Source organism: Theropithecus gelada, chromosome 18 (assembly GCF_003255815.1).
Source record: "Theropithecus gelada isolate Dixy chromosome 18, Tgel_1.0, whole genome shotgun sequence".
NCBI lineage: Eukaryota > Metazoa > Chordata > Mammalia > Primates > Cercopithecidae > Theropithecus > Theropithecus gelada.
The window spans coordinates 9499616-9518012 of record NC_037686.1 but is presented as its reverse complement, the minus strand read 5'-3'; the positions used below and the strand labels follow the sequence as shown (position 1 = coordinate 9518012).

General features: G+C 44.2%; 1 protein-coding gene across 8 annotated transcripts in view; it reads right to left on the bottom strand.

The window, feature by feature from the left end:
* DLGAP1 (DLG associated protein 1) overlaps positions 1-18397 on the bottom strand; it is a 960906-nt gene that overhangs the window by 277544 nt on the left and 664965 nt on the right. The gene's annotated exons all lie outside the window — the stretch shown is intronic.

The following is an 18397-nucleotide window of genomic DNA, read 5'->3' as shown; positions in this document are numbered from 1 at the left end:
GGATATTATGGTGCTAGTCCTTGACTGAGCCCTCGCTCTGAGTCTAGCAGGGGAGAGATACATGTAGATGAACAGTTCCGACACAGTGCAATACGTCTCGTAATGAGGGTCTTTCGGATAATTTACTAGAGAAATGTTTAGAAGATATAATTAATGGACTTTAATAAACCTACCACAGAGGTAGGACTTTAATAAACCTCCCACAGAGGCTGGGGGAAGAATGGTAACAAACAGAGAGGAAAGAACAGGTAAGAGACTGAGCATGAAAAGCCCCCTTGTGATAACTTTCAACACTGGGGTGCCAGGGAGCCATCCAGAAAAAGCTGGAAACTTCTCAGAGATGTGGAGCTCAGATGGAAGGCCAGGATCGAAGAGGTAAGTTTGGGGGTTAAAGCCAAGTAGGTAACAGATGAATCTGCAAGGGTGGATGAAATTGTCTAAAGAGACTATATTGGATGAGACGAGGCAGTGATCAAGGCAGGACCACAGGATGTATCAATATTTAAAGAGACACTGAAGGAAGGGGACCCCCAAAAGATACTGAGAAACTGTCTGATTTTTAGGAGGAGAGCAAAGAGAGGGGCAGCACTGAAGCCAACAGGAAAGTTCCTAGAAGATAGTAGTCAACAGTGTAAAATATTATGGAAATGTCGAAAAAGATGAGTATGCAGAAATGTCCCTTGACTGTGGCATTTGGGAGGACTTGAGTGAGGTTAAGAGTGATGAGGACCCAAGGGTTGATGCGAAATACCAAGGAGGTGACAGATATGAAACAACAACAAAAAGGAAATATCTGAATTTAGGCACCATGCTAGGATAACCAGCAATAATATTTTTAATGGTCAGAAGCTATGTTTTAGGAAATATCATAAGCAGTAGCTCTGGCACATAGATTATTTCAGAGTCAAAGAAAATTCTTTTAGCCTAAATGTGGGCAAATGTTGATAAGTTCTTCATGGCTTTCAAATGTCAACTAGGTACAGTAGCTGGTTTTTAGTTAGAGGAGATGCCTATTAGCCCGCAGATGGTATGTCAGAATCAGTGGAAAACTGTAAAATTCTCAGTCTCCAAGAAAAATTTTAGAATGACCTACCTTCCTTCTCTTTGTTTAGTTGGTAGACAAGCAGATGCCTAGTGAATGGTGGAACTTGCCTCTTTTTTGTTTGGACAGTTTCAAAATCTTCCTGAGTCTCTGCTTATTTTGTTTATTTTTCTTTTTTTTTTTTGAGACAGGGTCTTACTGTGTCACCCAGGTTGGAGTGCAGTGGCATGATGATAGCTCACTGTAGCCTCGAACTCCTGGGCTTAAGCAATCCTCCCGCCCTAGCCTCCTGAGTAGCTGAGTCCACAGGTGTGCATCACAATGACTGGCTAATTTTTCAAATTTTGTGGAGAGATGAGATCTTGCTATGTTGCCCAGGCTTGTCTCAAAATCCCAGGCTCAAGTGATCCTCCTGTGTTAGCCTCCCAAGTGCTGGGATTACATCAGGCATGGCGCCTGGCCAGTCTTTGTTTCTTTAATCTTCAAAATGAGTAAGTTGGATTAGGTCGTGATTTTCATTATCAACTTGATTAGAGAAAAGCAGGAAACAGACATCAGATTTAACTCAAGGAAGAGTATTTGCCTGCATTTTCTTTTGAATTGGATATATCCACGCAAGAATTTGGGGAAAAGGGAAGGACTCACGACTTGCAGGGAAGTGGATGGTGCATTTGTGGCGGCAGGCAGTGGGGAAGGTTTCCTTTGCAGGAGTCAATGTGAGGGGTTTGGCAGGGCTTCAGCATCTGTCACAAGGGGTTGGTAGATTTATGTGCTTTTCTAGGAGGCCCCTGAACTTGTTTTCAGCATGAGATAAATCACTGTCACTTTGCAGACAGGCACAGACAAACATGGAGGCTACTTTTGCTTCATTAAACAAAAGAACCAACCAGGCTCCCGCAGATGGGGTTTCTGCCTCTTAGAAATGACAGAATCAATTAGTGCAGGTTCACCATGATGGTACACCACGGACATGGCTTTTGGGCTGCGGCAATAAAGACCTGTCAACTATGATGATGTTTCTGGAGAACGGTGGGGGAATATGTGGCAGCTCCTCGGGATCTGAAAAATGATATCCCTCAGAAAAGCAGGCACAGGCATTGTAATAATACACTTGACAAGCACCTTATCTTCTAGGAACTTTGCAAGACATGATGATAATTACTAATCAAAATTGGCTTAATATAGCGTAGCAGTACTCACTAGAAATCAGCACAGATGGGAAGGCTGTGAAAACCAGCATTTTTTTCTCTCGTGACTTCATACACATTTGTTACTCCAGTGGTGTCAGAAAGCTCAAAGTGGCTTATAAGAACAATGGATCCAAAAGTTGGCTTGAGTCCAGAGCTGTCAAAGCTTAGTCTGCATTGTATGATGCCATTTATTGAAGCAAGGTGATGTGCACATGTACGTGTGTGTGTGTGTGTGTGTGTGTGAGAGACAGAGAAAGAGATGAATTGATAGAAATCTTATTCAGACAAAAACACAGTATTAACTTAGGAGTCAATGATAATCATTATGTAATATATGGCATTATACGTAGTCATGTATTTTGTGAATTAAAATGTATTTTCCTAGAGAGTATAACAATTTCAGTATTACTGAACGTAATCTACTGAAATGAAGCACAGTTGAGATAAGCAAAGGAAGCTGGGTGTGGTGGTGCACGCCTGTAGTCTCACCTACTTGGGAGGCTGAGGCAGGAGGATTGCCTGAGCTCAGGAGGTTGAGGCTGCAGTGACCTATGATTTTGCCACTGCACTCCAACCTAAGCAACAGAGTGAGATTCTGCATCTAAAAAATAAAATTAAAAAATAGGCAAAGGGGCTATTTATCATTTTTAATAGCAAAGTAATGTGTTAATCCCTGTCTGCTCCCACATCCACACTGAGGACCACCCCCGACCCCACTGTAGCTGGCTGGCTAGAGCCTTACCGCAGGCCACATCTAACCTGTATCATTGCACTGCAGAAGCCCCACGCCCCACCCCTGTAACCAGCTGGCCCTGGGTACTCACGGGCCTGCAGGGCAGCAGCCCTCTTCCCTAACTTCAGCTGTGGGTACTTAAGATATTATGATGGGGCTGGGCGTGGTGGCTCACGTCTGCAATCCCATCACTTTGGGAGGCTGAGGTAGGTGGATCATTTGAGGTCTGGAGTTCGAGACCAGCCTGGCCAACATGGTGAAACCCTGTCTCTACTAAAAATACAAAAATTAGTTAGGCTTGGTGGCGCATGCCTGTAATCCGAGCTACTTGGGAGGCTGCGGCAGGAGAATTGCTTGAACCTGGGAGGTAGAGACTGCAGAGAGCCGAGATCATGCCACTGCACTCCAGGGGGACTCCATCTAAAAAAAAAAAAAAAAAAAGATATTATGATGGGACATTCTGTCTTGACATCATACTGGTCTCTTTGATGGAGACCTTGACCTCTCCCTTCCCTTCTCTCAACCCCTTCTGTATGGAGGTTGGACCTTCAGCTCCGCAATTCCACTTGCTGTCTTGGCCTCCACTACAGGCCAGAAGGAATGGGATAGTCCCACTAACCTGACAATGTGTGTCACCACCATCTGCGGCCACACCTCACCATACAGACTAGCTTCTCTGGGCACCGGTGTCAGCCCAGATTGAGCCTGTGTTGGCTGAACTGCTGCGATAATGTACTGGGGCTTGAGCATGTACCTCCCAGATCCTGTTGGTCCTGCCTGACCCCTCAGCATTGGACGCTGGCCCTGCTTCCTGGACAGAGCAGCCTCAGGATGGTTCGTGCTGCTGCCATCTGTGAAGCCTGGCCACTGTGCCTCTTCCTCCACCTGCGGCACTGCTGGTGTCTCGACCTCCCTGGGGGACGGGGCCAGGCTTTGCCCAACTCCATTGAGCCACTGGGCCTGTGGAGGCTTCTTCACTAGGAGCCTCAAGGCCCTCGGTAAGTATCACAGCTCAGAAGTGCAACACTGTTAATACCCCATGGAATATGACTCGACCAATGAAAGACAGACCAGGAGGAATTAGCAGATGAATTATTTGCCCCCTCTCTGAGATGGACTGTTTCGGCACGCCGTGGTTCCATGTGGCCTCTCTAGAGTCGTCCATGTGATCCAATAGCCAGCTCTGTTTCCTTCCACAGCCCACATCTGATCCACAAAAGCACCCTGCCAGCCCTGCCCTCAGGATGGGCGCGTGCTTGTCCACTGCCCCACCCTGCTCTCACTATCGCTGTCCTGGAGCGCTATGCGGCTTCCCCTGACTCCCATCCTTGCCCCCTCCAATTTCTTCTCGATAGAGCAGCCAGATTTATTCCCTTAAAGTGCTGCTCCTCCACCCAAGGCTGTTAGAGTCACCGTGTCACTCAGAGTACAACTCGGAGTGCTCCCTGTGGCCTCCAGGCTGTCCGGCTCCCTTCTCTCCTGCCTCCTTTGGTCCAGCTTGCTACTCATGCTCTCTGCTGTGGCCGCCCCTGCTCTCCTCCTGCACGGGGCATCCTGCACACCAGGTGCACCTCCAGGATCTGCTGCTCCCTGTCTGACTCACTTTCCCCTAGTACAGCTGCATGCCCCACCCTGTGACCCCCTGACACTATCCCCTTGTGACTATGGCCTTTCGGGGTCACGGTCTCTGAACAGCACCTCCTCCTGTTTAACTTTTTCCTTCTCAGCTGTTATCTTAGTCTTCCCTGCTCTTTATGTCTATCTGTCTTGCTGATTTTTGTCTTCCTTACTAGGATGCAAGCTCTGTGAAGGCAGGGGCTACTGCCTGTTTTGCTCACTGTGGTATCCCCAGCGCCCAGCACAGTGCCTGCTACACAGCAAGGTTAAGTACCAGCTGAACAAATGAACCCATGAATGAATGAAGATACCGCATATACTTAAATGCTTTGTTCCTAACTCTGCACGTCTCCCCCATCTCCTTTCTCAAGGAGGGCCTGGCTGGCTAGGTCGCAGTTGTCTCTTGGTTTCACCTGCCCTCAGACTCTCCTGTTTGGCTGCACATCTTCCTTTAACACTTCTCTATCTGTGGCAGCATGGAAGGTGACAGCTCGGAGGTCAGTGATGAGGCAGGAAACTTGTTAGCTGGGACAGAACATATACAGAAGAGACTCAGTGCAGCTGACAGCGTGCATTATTGTGATACATGTTCAAAGCCCATCTCGATTCTAGGCACAGATTCATTTTTTTCTGACTTCAAAACTCTCCGTGTTAAAAATCTTGCTCTTACTACCTTGTTGAACTTGACTATAGCAATGGGGAATGACACCTGGAAAGCGTCCCGTGAAGAACCCACTCAGGATGCTGTCAGTCAGCACTGACACGGGGCTGAAGGCGGGAGGCTCCTCTATGTGTAAAGAGAGCTGCTCACACTCGGGGCTTTTGTGTGGGACAGGAAAGGCTGACATAAAACAATGGGGTTGAATCATTCACGTGGGAACACACGTAGCCACAAAGGTGTGACTTGGCCCACTGCCCCCCTAGAGGGCAGGTTGCAGAAGCTGGCAGAAATGTCACCTAATTATCAAGGTGGCTGTGTGGCTGGGAGTTACTGCCCAATCTATTCAGCAGCGGAGGGAGCTCTGCCAATTCTCAGCACATAGGATCTGGCTAATCTGATAACATATGGAGGAGAAAAAGTGCGTCACCGGTTTCCTCTCGTACCACGCCTGACTTCTGCAAAGCGGCTTCTCTCCCACTTATCTCCCACTGCGAGGCCTTAGGCATTCATTCCCGTGTGATGGAATCAGCATCCTGAAGAACGTGGAATATCTTAGAGATGCAAACGATCCAATGAAAACTTATTTATTGGTCAGGGAGACCGTAACTGAAGCCAATTTCCCTTGTGAGTTACTCACTTACTTCCAAATTGGCGTGAGTGTAAGACTCTGTGGACATATACAACTCATTCTAGCTGGGATCCAGAGGATCACAGAGACACTCACTGAGTGTCCTAAGTGACAGGGGAGTTGGATGTCATGAAAAGTCAGGAAGAAGCCCCCAAATTCCTTGAAACAGACACAGGGATTTTCTTATTGGAAACTAAGATGAACACTTATTAAAAATATATATTTTCTCCATTGTCCTCATCTGTTTTCTTTTTTCTTTTCGAGACGGAGTCTCGCTCTGTTGCCAGGCTGGAGTGCAGTGGCACGATCTTGGCTCACTGCAACCTCCGCCCCCCCGGGGTTCAAGAGATTCTCCTGACTCAGCCTCCTGAGTAGCTGGGACTACAGGCGCGTACCCCGCCCCCAGATAATTTCTGTATTTTCAGTAGAGAAGGGGTTTCACCATGTTGGCCAGGATGGTCTTGATCTCTCGACCTTGTGATCTGCCCACCTTGGCCTCCCAAAATGCTGGGATTACAGGCATGAGCCACCGCGCCTGACCTGTTTTCTATTTTTAAATTTACTTGTATTATTTACTTGTTTGTTTATTTTTAGAGATGAGGGTCTCACTCATGTTGTCCAGGCTGGACTCCCAACTCCTGGGCTTATTCGATCCTCCCACCTCAGCCTCCCAAGTAGCTAGATCAGGAGATAGACAGGCACATCACCTATTTTCTTAGGGTTGCAGGGCTTGTTGAATACAAATTATCTAAATAAAACACAAAGGTTCTCCTTGTATATACCAGCCAAAACTCACAAAAAATGTGTTATCCTTTTTGGACATCTGGAAATGCTGGGAAGAATGAGCAGGTGGAACGAGCAGGGCTGCAGGATTGGGCCAGTCTTAAAGGGATGCTATCAGATGGCCAAACGGCTCATATGATTAAGGAGTTAAGGCCCAACATCGCCCACTGGGTTATTGCCAATTAGCAGCCAGGTTTCTCCAGCAGCCCCAAGCAAACATTACCACCAGTGTTGATTACTGTTATCGCCCCTCTTTATCTGTGTTCTGGGTTCTAATGCAGACATAGAGAGAGAGAAATTAATTTGTGATTAAGATAGGCAAAGCACTCAGACCTGTAGACTCAAGATTGTCCCAGGAAATCTTCCATAGTGAAGATTTGGAGGGAAAAACTCTTCTATTCTCATTTCTCACTGGTATTTAATACTATGGAAAACATCCTGGTTGTGGAGTGAGAAGTCCTGGGCTACACTCTGGTCTGCCCATGACCTGTCATTAATGCAACAGATTCTCCTGTATACAAAGGGGCTGTTTAATGATCAAATGAGATACAAACCACAAACTTTTTACAGTTGTAAAAACTACATGAAAACTTAATGATTTCATGAGTACTGCATATGACAAATGTTTCTAATAATTGTACCACTCCATTGGTAGGATTCAGGTAGTGTGTTCTCTTAAGAGGCCCTAAAGAGAGGGAACATGTGCTGAGTGACAGCCCATCAAAGAGCTCCTGGGAGGAAGCAGACGTGTAAGGTGAGCTCGATCCATGAATACGCTCTAGACCTGTCAGTCACAGCCGCTCAGCCACTGAGCTAAGAGCTGAAGCATGAGATGGAAACTGTTGGATCCTCACCATGCTATCAAAGCAAATTCCAGCAGCAGGCACATTGCTGGTAAAAATAATGCTCAGAATTCACATTTTAATAACTTAAAATGCATTTACTCATAGTTTCTTCTTCATGGCTGGGGTGCATCACCACCCTTCCATAAACGATTATACTCAAAGACAGAAAATAATATCGGATGCTATGGACTGAATTGTTTTCCTCCCAATTCATATGTTGAAGCCCTAATGTCCAGTGTGGTGGTATCTGGAGATGGGGTCTCTGGGGAGGCAATTAGGTTTAGATATGATCACAAGGTGAGAACTTCATGATGGGAATAGTGTCCTTATAAGAAGTGACACCAGAGGCTGGGCATGGTGGCTCACGCCTGTAATCCAGCACTTTGGGAGGCTGAGGCGGATGGATCACGAGGTCAGAAGATCAAGACCATCCTGGCCAACATGGTCAAACCCCATCTCTACTAAAATACAAAAAGTTAGCCGGGCATGGTGGTGTGGGCCAGTAGTCCCAGCCACTCAGGAGGCAGGGCAATCGCTTGAACCTGGGAGGCAGAGGTTGCAGTGAGCTTGGATCGCGCCACTGCTCTCTAGCCTGGTTAGAGAGCAAGATGCCGTCTCAAAAAAAAAAAAAAAAAAAACAAAAAAAGCAAAAAAAAACAAACATTCAAGAGCTCTGTCTCTGTCTGCCACGTCAAGTCAGTGAGGAGGTGGCCCTATCTGCTAGCCAGGAAAAGGGCCCTCACAGAACCTGACCATATTGGCACCCTCATTTCAGACTTCCAGCCTCTAGAAAATAAACTTTTGTTAAGTCACCCAGTCTATCGTATTTTGTTATAGCAGCTGAGCAAACTACCACATGTAGTTCAAAGGATGAAAAATACGAATAATAAGAGAAGAAAGAAAGCTTTATACTGTTAAAGGCTGATGAGCATAAAAACAGAACATTCTGAACATTTTTAAAGCGGGAGGGAGGGGTCAGGTGGGTCACTACACACAGTGTTAGAAGAGTGTGTTTTGCCCAAATTGATCAAATGAGACAAGGACTCAGTGTTATCATAATGTACTAGGAAAAACAGTCTGGGATACTGTAAGCCCTGCTTCCCCTGTGATATGGTTTGGCGGTGTCCCCACCCAAATCTCATCTGGAGTAGTAGCTCCTATAATTCCCATGTGTTGCCGGAGAGACCTGGTAGGAGATAATTGAATCATGGGGGCAGTTTCCCCCATACTGTTCTTGTCGTCGTGAATAAGTCTCAAGAGATCCGATGGTTTTATAAGGGGAAACCCCTATCACTTGGCTCTCATAGCCGCTCTTGCCTTCTGCCATGATTATGAGGCCTCCCCAGCCACATGGAACTGTTAGTCCATTAAACCTCTTTTTCTTTATAAATTACGCAGTCCTGAGTATGTCTTTATCGGCAGCATGAAAAGGGACTAATACCCCCAGTCACTGAATTCCTGTAAACACAGGCAAAGGCACTAGTTTAGAACAATAGGTAAAACACTTAGCGTCGCCAAACCCGAAGTTAATCATTCAACTTGCCAGTGAAACGCTTCCAACAGAGGAGAGGAGTCAGGGAGAGATGAATAAAGGACAGAGACACAAAAGCAGCCACACAGATCCACAGTCAGAGAACAAAGCTGGGGGTAGCTTCATGGTCGGCCAGTGAGCCCTTTGGGGTGAGCGACGGAAGGAAGTACCTTCTTTCTAGGGACAGGGACAGGGACAGGGATGGACCTACAGGGATCAAAGGCTACAGGCAGCTACAGCGTAGAAAATAAAACACAGTCCAGGGCCCATCCTGGGGGACTGACTTGGAGAGGAAAGTAGGATTCCAGTTCCGTGCGGAAGAGCCTCATGGGACTTGGCACACGGAGGGTGTTGAGTAACCTGGTCTCTGAATGCATCTGTTTGTATGGTTTTATTGTTGCCTTTTCCCTGTAAGGTTGTTTATTTATTTATGTATTTTTGAGTAACATTTTAGCTTGCACACAGGAGATGCTAAGTATATGCTTACTGTATAGGGCATTCTAGGTAAGGTGCCTAACATAAGTTGGCTCAGTTAATTCTCACAATATTTTTTTAATAATAGATAATTAGGACCATTTTTAATTTTTTAAAAATTTTAACATTCTGATCTCACTTAATGGCCTCAAAAGAACTGAAAAGAATTTTTTTTTTTTTTTTTTTGAGATGGAGTCTTACTTTGTTGCCCAGGCTGGAGTGCAGTGGTGCGATCTTGGCTCACTGCAAACTCCACCTGCCAGGTTCAAGCGATTCTCCTGCCTCAGCCTTCCCAGTAGTTGGGCTTACAGGCACCTGCGACCATGCCTGGCTAATTTTTGTATTTTCAGTAGAGACGGGGGGCGTTTCACCAACTTGGCCAGGCTGGTCTTGAACTCCTGACCTCGTGATCCACCAGCCTTGGCTTCCTAAAGAGGTTACAGGCATGAGCCACTGCGCCCAGCAATAGACTCATTTATAAAATGAAAAACAAAAAGCCACAACCAGAGAAGTCACTCACATAAGGCTGCAAATTTGTAAAGTCCAGATTTGTACACAGTTCTGCCTTCTCTTATTATTTCAGGCTGCCTGTAAGTCAGCAGGACTGGAGCCCTAGGGGCATGGGTGCTGCCAGAAAGGGAGAGGGAAGAAGAGCAGTGTGGCTACGGTGTGCTGTCCCTTCTGCGGGGGTTTCTTCACAGCGTTCCTCTCATTCCTGAAATTATTCCATTTCCAGTGGTATTGAGGGTGACCAGCAGACCCTGTTGTACCATGTCACTTAAAAAACGTAGTGCCTTTTTTTTTTTTTTTTTTTAAACACAGGAAACACAAAACCATTGTTAGTATTTTAAAATTATCATTTGAATTTTATATTATTACCTCCAGGGCACAGTGAATGATCATGGAAGCTAGACAGAGGCTTGCCAAGCTGTTTCCCCGCAATACTCAGCTCAGCTACTTAAAGTGTCGGTGGTTGCTATGGGCAACTACTTAAATAAACTCAGGGAAAGTGTGGGGAGTGAGGGCTGTGGAGTGCAGGCAGTTAATGGATTCACCTAATTCAGAACAAAACAAAACACCTCGAAATTTTTCCCCAAGGATCATTCTTCCCTCCTGCTAATACTCCTCTACCTGAGATGATTGTTTTCTTTAAGACAGCCAAGGAAAGAGAAATGAGGAGGATCTTAACCTATCATATGAATAGTGAAGTCCATCTCAAAATATTCAAAAAGGAAGAGAAGCTGGAAAATTCTAACTGTTGATCAAATATTACCACTGCTGTAAGTTAAACAAACAAACAAACAAACAAACAAAAAATGCACCTATTTTTAAAATGGCCCCTGGATTGTTCTTCCCATGGTAGATAGCTTATACTCAACCCTGAGGGGCATAGTCTTAGAACCCAGTCTTCCCAGCAGGGAATTGGAACAGCAGGTTTTATGATTATACTTGTCTATTTTGGCGGGTGGGAGCATATTTTACTTTATATCCTGTTTTTTGCTTCATTTTCATTTTCTTTAGATGATTAAGTGCTTTGAGATGCCAAGCCTTCATGTTTATTGAAGTTACTTTTACACTTTTAGCTAATTCCTGCACTCTTGCCCAAGGCCTATACTCCCATGACCATGCTGATATGTTGTGAATATCTCTTTTTGTTATAACTAGGTCTTTTTGTCTTCCATTGCTTTGCATAAAGAATATGACCCATTCAATGAGGGAAGTGGTTGCATAAATTATAGTACAGGCATGCAATGGAATACTTTGCCGTTGTTAAAAAGAGTGTGGTTAACCCACAAGTATTTGTATAAAACAATGTTTAAGACCTAATTTCAAGTGAAAAGAGCAAATTGTAGAACAGTATGTATAAAGAAAGTTTAGACATGGGTATATATAATGTATGCCTAGAACATTTCTGAAAAGATTTGTAAGAAACAGAATTCTTACCTCTATGGAGGGATAAAAAGGGAAAGAAGAGGGGAGGGGGACTTTTACACATTATTAAAATATTTCTTGGTGCTGTTACAATTTTTATGAGTATTATATTTTGTAATAATAAAAAAGGAAATCTTCCTATTATTCCTAAATAAAAAAAAGAGACTTATATGGGTATGGTGTATATTGGGGAATAGCGTATCACTACAGTAAGCAAGACAAAATAATAGCAGCAGCAACAAGGAGATTTGACCTGTTGTATTAGGCTGTTTTTGGGTCACTAGAAAGAAATACTCGAAGGTGGGTAATTCATAAAGAAAAGGGTTTTAATTGGCTCATGATTCTACAGGGTTTATAGGAAGTATGGTACTTGTAGCTGCTTCTGGTGAGTGTTTAGGAAGCTTACAATCATGGCTGAAGGTGACAGGGTGTCAGCATGTCACACGGTAAGAGAAAGAGAGCAAGAGGGTGGGGAGGTGCCACACTCTTAAACAACCAGATCTTGCATGAACTCAAAGTGAGAACTCAGTTGTGATGATGAGGACAGCACCTAAGCCATACCTTAGGGATTCGTCCCCCAGACCCAAACACCTTCCAGCAGGTCCCACCTCCAACACTGGGGATTACGTTTCAACATGGGATTTGGGGGGGACAAACACCCAAACTATACCACCTGTCCCTGGTTGGCTTTTGATTTTTGGTGCCCTTATTTATCTGTGTAACTTCGTATATCAGCCCTTTCTGGTACCATCCTAATCTCTGCTTCTACCATTCTTTCCCTGGAGCAGTACAACTTTCTCTAGCCTCTTACTTGATTTCAAACTGTCTGTCTCCAATTTGTCTCTCTCTATCTCATCTAGAGGCAGGCTAGTATAGTGGCTAATGACATGGGCTCTGGATTCAAATCCTGGCTGTGAGACTTGTAGATCTGTGACCTTGGAAAGTCAATTAAATTTATGTGCCCCAGTTTCCTCCTTGTATAACTTAGTCAATAATAATTCTTGTCTTATAGGTACTATTAGTTATTATGTGAATTGTGTCTGGCACAGAGGAAGTGCTTCTAAGTGTTAGCCATTACTATTCTTCAAGGTGATTTTGGGGGGGTTAAAATGAGATATAGTCCAACAACAAGAAAAACAAATAAAGAAGCCAGAAGAAAAAAGTAAGAGAAAAGCACAAGAAATGCTGTAATTGGATTTTTGACTCCACACCCCGCAGGCCATCTTTTTTTTCTTTTTGAGACGGAGTCTCACTCTGTTGCCCAGGCTGGAGCACAGTGACGCAATCTCAGCTCACTGTAACCTCCGCCTCCCGGGTTCAAGTGATTCTTCTGCCTCAGCTCGAACTCTTGACCTTGTGATCCACCCGCCTTGGCCTCCCAAAGTGTTGGGATTACAGGTGTGAGCCACCGTGCCTGGCCACGCAGGCCATCTTTCTAAAACAACACTTACATCACTTCATTATCTGGCTCGGTTTCCTATCGCTCTCTTTATTAAAACAAAATGAATTCTCTGGATATTTAAGGATCTTACTTAGAAAAGTTCTCACTTTCTATCCAAAGATGGCCTCTCACTTTTAAATACTCTTCTAATACACTAGTCAACTTAATTTCTTTATACTCAGACAAAATTCCTCCTCCCTAGTCTGTCGCCTCTCAGTGATTATTCAGATTCCAAATTGAATCCTTTCTCTTTCACGAAGTCATCCCTTCCTCTTTTCAGTTCATATTAATTTTTCTCTTTTTTGAACAAATATAGCACTTTTAGTTAGAGGTAACATACATAATGTAATTTCACAACTTACAAATAATTATACAACATTGTGTTCATTGTTCCTGGCGGCACTTAATCGTATATGTACAATGGAGACAGAGTCTGACAGGTCTCTTGTCTGCCTCAGGGCAGTCAGCAGCTTGAAACTTTGATTCCTCTGGAAAGAAGTCTTGGTTGAGAGTGAGATGACTTGGGTCCTAAACCTTGCTGAAGGGCTTCAGTGACATACCCCTTTCCTTGGGGCCTGCATATCCTCATTTGTAATATAAAAGGGTTAGAATCATCTTTGAGGTTCCTTCTAGATTTGCGTCTAAGATTTTTCATTTATTCTATCTCTGAAGAAAGGCTACAGGAAAATAATGCTGTTGGTAAAGTGGTAAATGTTTAGAAATGGACTTTTTGGGAGGAAGAAGCTCTGCCTTGTAGAGCGTGTTGATTTCCATGGTGTAAATATTCCCATCATGGCCAGTATGGCTCCCAGGATGACCAAACTGAATATGGAGTTGGGAAGAGGTGTCCACCATTGGCTCTCATCCGACTACTGGACCCCGCCTAGCATTGTGAAGGGGCTCCTTTCAACGAAGAAACGCAGCCTCGGGCTAGATGAGCACGTCCAGCTAGCTTTGTCTCTAGCTTCTCTCACTCTAAAATTCCAACACAATCTTTCTGCACTGAGTGGAGACGGCAACGACAATGGAAAATGCTCCCAGCTTGGCTTTTCAAACCCAGGCTCTGAAGGCACAAACCTCAGGACCAGGCCAATCTTCTCAGGTGCCTGTACCCACAGCAGTGTCCATTCTCTCTTAGAATCTGGCACAGGAATGATGCTACTGAGGTGGTGGCAATTTTATATGCAGTTGGTAATCTGGATCTGTTCCGAGAGCTCTCAGCTCTGCTTTTTCTGGGAAAGAGGTGTGGCCCGCAGAACTAAAAGAAGGTTCTGAGCTGTAAGTCAAGAACAATGTCCAGATGGTGGAAACAGTCTCCAGACTGTTCAGGGAAAAGTCCTCAGAGTTTCACGAGTCAGTGGGAGGAAAGAAGTTGGAGAGAAAGTAGAGGGCTGGAGCTGAAGGCCCGGGCTCTGTCTCGTGAGGTTCACAACCATTGGAAAGCCTTGGTGTATCAGTAAAGTGTTGGTTACAAATCAACTCTAAACTCCTTCTGACACCGTTGGGAGGATCTTATCATATGTACTAAAAACACTTGATGACTGTTATTTCCAATTATTTATGTTAAACAATAGGCTTAGAAGAAAATTAAAATATTACTAGCTATCAGGATAGATGATATTTTCTCATTGGTTTATGTGGGTTCATACATATATGTATATACATATATATATCCACACACACACACATTTTTTGAGACAGAGTCTGGCTCTGTTGGCCAGGTTGGGGTGCAGTGGCAAGATCTTGGTTCACTGCAACCTCTGCCTCCCGAGTTCGAGTGACTCAGCCTCCTGAGTAGCTGGGATCGCAGGCACACGCCACCACGCCCAGCTAATTTTTGTATTTTTAGTAGAAATGGGGTTTTGCCGTGTTGGTCAGGCTGGTCTTGAACTCCTGGCCTCAAACGATCCGCCTGCCCTGGCCTCCCAAAATGCTGGGATTAGAGGCGTGGACCACCACGCCCAGCCACAAATAATTTTTAAAGAATGTTGGAGTAGTATGTGATCATTGAAGAAGACCCTTCCCAACTTCAAAAGGACTAGTTAATGCTGGTGCTTCCTGCCCCCTCATAGAACTAGAAGGAACTGGGATTCCCCAGATGAACTAAAGGAAATATGCTAATGTTCGAAATGGATAACAATACTAGGGATGGCTGCGTGGATATTTTTAACGAGCTAATGTGTACCTGCCAGACTGAGCTCCCAGCCTCCAGGTGGGCTGGCAATGCAAAGCAGGGTTGAGAAGGAATAGGGAGCTTTTCAGAGAACCACAGATTCAGAAGCAGAGGGAGGGGGAAGAATCAAAGAGAGCACAGACGCAGTCAAAGGATGCTGGGCAGATGTTAGATGGCAACTCAACTCAACCACTGCGCATTAAAGCTACTCGTGGAGGGTACTGTTCAGGGCACCTTAGGCCTAGAGGGATTGCGTAATGATGCGTTAGCATTTGTTCAACTTCCCCTCTGGGATGACGACTCTGTGCCAAGTGATTCAAAAGCATTCTTTCAGAGAGCATCGAACCTCTTTCTACACGAGGGACGGGGAAAACAGACCAGCGCTTAAGAAGGCTATATTACCTTGAGAAATGTTAACACAGTGCTTTGGGAATTCTTAGGAGGAAGAAATAATGGCCGACAGCCAGAGGTTAACTTTGAGAAGAAGATTTAAAAGAATGGAGACTTTCTTCTCGTCTTCTCCCCCATTAGATCGCAAGTTCTGTTGTACTGGGAATCCTGACTACTATAATATATCCCAATGCTTAGCACATAGTAGGTGGCCAAAACTGATAATAATGATGGTGATAGCTAACATATATGGAGCAACTACCGTGTGCCAGAGACGGTGCTAAGTGTGCCACATACACTGCACCTTCTTGAATCTGCATAATTACGCTTGAACAATCAGTGGCTTGTTGAAGTGGCTTGATGTTACTTCCCATGCAAGTGTTCTGTGCTTGTAAGGGAATAGCAGGAAAGAAGATCTCAAAGGAGAATGGAGTCTTACTGTGACACTTTTGAATGCTACATTTGGGACTTTGTGCCTAGACAACATGGGATTCAGAGATAATATTTTAGCAACCTGGTAGAAAGTCTTAGAGAAGGAGTTGGAGCGGAGAGAGGCTGGGGGCATCAAGACAAATGGGTCCATTGCAATCACTCAAGTGAAAAGTAGTAAAGCTGGAAGAGGTAAGAGGTGAGTTGCAAAGTTTCCAGACTGTATTTAGAAAATGATCATTCCACTGATAGAAAGAGAAGTGTCAGGAAGAGAAGTGATATATTTAGGGGGTACTGTGTTATGTGGGCGCTTTGAAATCTCTTCTTCCTGCATGCTTAGCTTGAAAATACAGGATCAATGCACAGATCAGACGATGGTGCAGATCTTATGATACAGTCTTAAGACTCTTCAGGCTGGAAAGATCCTATATAGACATTTTGTCTGTCTTGCTCAAGCAGAATTATCCAACGTCTCAGAGGAATATAACTCAGCTGGTTTCAAAAGAGGCCTTGGAAGTTTTCTCTAACAATTTCCAAATTAATTGATTGGATAATTAATAACTTTGCACTTAGAAGTTCCTCCTTGCAGCTCACCTGAATTCCCTGGGCTGCAATTTTGATTGAATTTCCTCCTATTTTATAGATAGGAATGTTGATGGTTTTGCTATTTCAAATGCATCTTCTGTAAACATGCATTTATTTAGGACTTACACCCAGCCTGCTTCTATAAAGGATTAGAGGCACCTCCTAATATGTCCGCCTAGGCTTCCTTTTCAAGAAGCTTTTCTCATTCCTGCAAAATGTCCTTCCATCTGCATGCATAAGAAGAATTTCTTTAATAATAAATGATACAGCAAAAGTAAAGCTAATAACGTACTATGCCAACTAAATAATAACCTGTAAACAAAACAAAAGAAAACAAAAACAAAAAGAAACAAAAAATACCACCCTTTCTTATGCCAGGCAACACGGATTTTTCTCATCAGAAAATAATTCTGACCAAAACGATCAACTTTAATACCACCAGCCTCTGAATTTTAAGTTCCTTTCCTCTTTGTAGTGCCTGCTTTTGCCATTCTTAGACTTTTGTGTGTGTGTGTGTGTGTGTGTGTGTGTGTGTGTGTGTATATTTCTCTTCTACTTGACTCTGGAAAACCAGATTTTAGTAAAGCATTTAGTGAATATTGAAACCAAGGTATAAATGTAGGACACAGTACTTAAATTATTAAAGTTACCAAATGTTTGTTGCATGAATAAATGAGTGAGTGAGTGATTGCATGAATATAATTTCTGATTGTAATTAGGGTGTTCTCTTTACCTCGTTGTCTGCACTTTAACGGGAACATAGATATTAAATTGAACAAATGGCAGGTGGCAGGCAGACAAGACGAAAGAATTTTGAGGCTCTCTGCAAAGAGAAGCCGTCCTAGAAGGACAGTGGGCAGCATCTGTGATCGGCACCACCTAAAGGAAGTGGGGAGTCTTTGTTTCCAGAACCCTCAGCCAGGGCCTTCCCTGGCTCCCCTCCCTCTGCTGTCTTAGGGCTTTGTTTACACAGCCCCTTGAAGCCAGCTGTCAAGGGTGCAAACCTGGTCTGCTGTCCTTTGAAGAAGGTTCAGGTTACACACGGTAAGCCATAGAACAGATATAGGCCCAGGACTCATGATTGTATTAGTCTCCACAGAGCTGAACCCAGGCTCCTAAGAGTCCGTCCCTTCTTCCTGTGTCCTCTGTCAGCCAGCACCTTCTGCAGCTCTGATTCTTTGGTCATTGGTCCTTCTTCTCTGTACCTGAGGCTAAGCCTGAGTCACGATGTTCTCAAGATCCTTCCTGTTTCAGCTGCATGTTTGATGTTTACACTTCAGACAGAGAACTCACTTCACTGCAGGCTTCTGATGCCCCTTCAAATCCATCCTTCACTCTCACAGTCTGTTTTGAATGTCTGTTTTTCCTGGGTACCACCTGACAGTTGTCCACACCCAGCTGATCTTCCTTTCCCCTCCATTATTAAACGTCTTTTAAATAGCTCATCACTGCAGTCTTAGTAAGTTCAACTTTCCGTCCAGCTTTTTATCTTTTCTGCTTTCAACACCTGGGCTCAAATCTTAGCTCTGACATTTGATTGATAGGTGACCTTTAAAAAGTTATTTAATCTCTCTGAGATGCAAATTTATCATTTGTAAAATGGGCAAAATTGCATGCATAGAGTTGTGATGATCAAAAGAAAACATGTATGTAAAGCCCATAGCACTCAGTCAGGCACTTAGAACCTTGTTAAAATGTAAATATTCCTCCAACTTAAAAAAATTATTTTAAGTTTTGGGATATATGTGCAGGACGTGCAGGTTTGTTACACAGGTAAACGTGTGCATGGTGGTTTGCTGCACCTATCAACCCATCACCTAGGTATTAAGCCCAGCATGCATTAGCTATTTATCCTGATGCTTTCCCTCCCCCAACCCCTGACTCTTAACTTTTAAAAATGTCTCCATTCCTTCTCTCTAGAAAAGTATCTGGACTTTCTTTTA